Source organism: Microtus ochrogaster, unplaced genomic scaffold (genome assembly GCF_000317375.1).
Source record: "Microtus ochrogaster isolate Prairie Vole_2 unplaced genomic scaffold, MicOch1.0 UNK8, whole genome shotgun sequence".
In the NCBI taxonomy this organism is placed as follows: domain Eukaryota; kingdom Metazoa; phylum Chordata; class Mammalia; order Rodentia; family Cricetidae; genus Microtus; species Microtus ochrogaster.
Window position 1 is genome coordinate 1128766 of NW_004949106.1, and position 3785 is coordinate 1132550.

General features: G+C 48.0%; 1 protein-coding gene across 1 annotated transcript in view; it reads right to left on the bottom strand.

Annotated features, from left to right (window-relative positions):
* Cflar (CASP8 and FADD like apoptosis regulator) overlaps positions 1-889 on the bottom strand; it is a 47944-nt gene extending 47055 nt beyond the window's left edge. The window contains exon 1 of the mRNA XM_026788834.1: positions 719-889. The gene's annotated coding sequence lies outside the window, so the exon portion shown is untranslated. The remainder of the gene's footprint in view (positions 1-718) is intronic.
* Between the last annotated feature and the right edge of the window lie 2896 nt (positions 890-3785).

Sequence of the window (3785 nt, forward strand, 5' to 3'; positions counted from 1 at the left end):
ACTGAATTCTCAATTCCCAGGGAAAGCGTTTCTTGTCAATAACGCTGAAGTGCGTTGGGAAAAGGCAGAGGCACTTCGCTGTGCTCTTGAAAGTAAAACTGAGAGCACTGGGTAAACTCTCTTGAGCACGCACACAAGGAAATGATCCCGTTCAACTTTTCAAAAATGGCTAGTTAGGACATTTCAACTGCAGGAAATGAGTAACTCTCAAGACGTTTACGCAAGGCTATTGTGGCTCGACCAGCAAAGTTAATCTTCAGTTTTCCGCCTTGGGAACGCAGGTGTGATGCCCCTGGGGTTCAAGGGTGCTCCCTCCTCTCCTCCGGATGCTCAAGAGTCCTTTAAGGGCTACTTCCCCGCGGGTTCCATCGCCTGAACACATCAGGCCACCTCGGGCTGTAGGCTGTCACCTCTTGCGGCCGTCCTGTTGGGACCCGCACAGTGGAAAGGGGCGCAGGGCCGCGGAGGTGGGGAGCCGCGCTGGGGGCGCACCGTCCAGGCCAGTGCCAGGCGGGCCGAGCCAGCGGAGGAACTGCAGTCCTCCCCGTTCCTCCCGTCGTCCCCGGTGCTCGCCAGAGTGCGACTCGCTTTGGCCTCCAGGGCCGAGCCAGGAGGCTCACTGCTGGGATGGGGGAGGGGGGGAGCGCGGTGTCCCGGCCGCGCACAGCGCTGCAAGGAGCGAGTGTGGCGCGCGGGTTACACCGCGCAGGTCACGTACCAGTCTGCCTGAAGTGGCGGCTGGGGTGGTTCAGGTCGCCGCGAACTTCACTCTGCGGACGTCTGATCTTGCGGATCTGCGTAGACAAGATGGAGACACACGGAAACCGAAAGCCAGCGAGCCGACGTGGCGGGTGCGGCTCCCCTGACCTCCAGCCCGGATTGGGCCTTGACGCGCTGTGTGTATTGGGGAACCCATTTCGGTCTCTGCCCCTTGCTTGCCTTTATAAAAACAATAAAAAGGGCTTTGGATAGATTTGTGTATCACTTTTAATTTGTAGAAATGTTTAAACTACAGGGAAAGAAAACACAAAATAGCAAACATCTTTATTTCATATGTCACTCGAAACTGAACGTGTGTGCCTCTCATCCGGTGGAATTGCCTCAGGGGGAGGGAATTGGTAACCTACAAGCCTTCTGCTCCCTTGCTGTGTTCTGTTTCCTACTTATTCCTGTAGTTCCCCCTTGACTCCCAGGAAGTTTTCTAAGAAGAAGCCATACTTTTTAACGGCTGGGATATTAGTTATTGACTGATAAGTTGAATAGTGACTGTATTCTCATGATTTGGGAGGCAGAGGCAGGAGGATCAGGCATTTAAAGCCAGTCAGGGCTACCCAGCAAGTTCAGGGCCAGCCTGGGCTATATGAGATTCTGTCAAAAAAAAAAAATTGGCTAATAAATCATCTTTCTTTAGATTTAAAGAACCCAGAATATCTGATAATCTTCATATAACACCAGAATCTTTATACCATGTACATCAAAATCATATAACACCCCTTTTCTTTCTTTTATCTATGAATTTAATTTTTTTTTTTACATATAACGTATCTTGATTATATTCTCTCCCCTCACCGAACTCCTCCCAGATTCTCGGCACATCCCTATCCACCCAACTTCATGTTCTTTCTCTCTCCCCAAAATGACCCCAAAGTCAAAAAAAAAAAAATCAAAACAAATAAAAGTCAATAAGACAAAAAATACCAAAAGCAAAACACACACGTACGCAAACACGCACACACACACACATGCACATACACACTCACACATGTGCATACACGCACACACACACACGTGCGTGCACACAAACACACACATGAGGATTCAGCTGGGGGCTGATCTGAAGTGCGGTTAATATACACAGTAGGTACGCTTTGTGGCTAGGGGTGGGACTTTGTGTCCACTTCCCCTTCTCAGTGCTGGAATTTTGTCTGTGTTGAGCCTATGTAAGTCTGTCCTGTGCCTACTGTCAAAGCCTTCATGAATTCGTATGTGCATGAGCCCTGCTGGACCTTGAAGACTTTCCTTGGAATGATCCAGTACCTCTGTCTGTTCCCAGCTTTCTGCCTCCTCTTCTGCATCGATCCCTGAGCCTTTCTGGGAGGGGTATGATGAAGACACACCAAAGTTCCCCACTGTCCGGCTGTGGGTCTCCGTGTTAACTCCCATCTACTGCAAAAAGAGGCTTCTCTAAGGAGGTTTGGACGGGGCTCTGGGTCCAGATAGCAATGCGTCATCAGGAGCCATTTAGTAGCACGGTAGCAGGAGGTTTCCCCCTAGGGGTCACGACCTATCTGGTCTCAGGTCCTTGGCTAGTTTAGCAGTGTCCTGTGTGGGATCTACCGTGTGGAGTGAGCCTGAAATCCAATCAAAGAGAGGTCGGCTACCCCTATAACATTTATGCCGCTATTGCACCGGTTTACTTAGCGTCCAGGTCGCTGTCGTAGGTCACAGGGAATGATGAAGGCCAATATTATTTAGGACCTCGAATTTTAGCAGGTTTAATCCCATTCCTAAATCTTAATTGCTCCTCACTAAAAAGGTTTTAAAAACATCAGCTTTTTTTATTTTCTTTCTTTGTTTTTCTTTTCTTTTCTTCTTTTTTTGTGGTTTTTCGAGACAGGGTTTCTCTGTAGCTTTGGAACCTGTCCTGGAACTAGCTCTTGTAGACCAGGCTGGCCTCGAACTCACAGAGATCCTCCTGCCTCTGCCTCCCGAGCGTGCGCCATCGCCGCCCGGCCTAACCACCTCAGCGTTGGCCGCGGAACCCACGCGGTGGAAGGGGGCAGAGAGGAAAGGAGAGGTTTGTCTCTACAGGCTGTGCCCTGATCACAGCACCTGTGTCAGGGCGTGGGTGTCCACACTCATAAAGGTAATAAAAAAGTTTAAAAGTTCATCTTTAACCTTTAAACCCTGTTGTAAATTACACTTGAAAACGTGTAACTTAAGGGCTGGGCCGGGTGGCACAGATAGAGAATCTTTCTTCCTGCCCCCAAAGACCTAACATGGGATTCCTGGAACCCTTGGGAGGTGAGAAGAAAGAACCCACTCCATAAAGGTGACCTCTGACCTTCACACGTGTGCCATGACGCATGCATACCAGTGCATACAAGGAACATACAAAATAATAAGTAAGCCGGGCGGTGGTGGCGCACGCCTTTAATCCCAGCACTCGGGAGGCAGAGACAGGCGGATCACTGTGAGTTCGAGACCAGCCTGGTCTACAGAGCTAGTTCCAGGACAGGCTCCAAAGCCACAGAGAAACCCTGTCTCAAAAAAAACAAAAAACAAAACAAAAAAAAATAATAAGTAAAATGCAAAATATGTAATTTAAAAAAAAATATTTATTTATTGTGTATACAATTGTGTGTATGTCTGCAGGCCAGAAGAGGGCACCAGACTTCATTACAGATGGTTGTGAGCCACCATGTGTTTGCTGGAAATTGAACTCAGGACCTTTGGAAGAGCAGGCAATGCTCTTAACCTCTGAGCCATCTCTCCAGCCCTAAATAAGGAACTTTTATGTCCAATGAAAGACGGTAGGCACAGTTGTACCTTGAGAAGTTAATATACGTCCTTGGACGTTTCTCTTTCTCTGAGCATCTCTCTACTAAACACTAGTCTTAAAATTCATGGTAAAATGTATTTTAACTTCAGCCTCCCAAATAGCTGGGGTTCTAGGCCTATGCCCACCAGACTCAGCTCAAAATTTAAATCCATTTATTTCCTCATGTATGTTTTTCCCTCTTGGGTTTCAAGTTTTGTTTCTCATTCTTTTGTTTGTTTGTTTG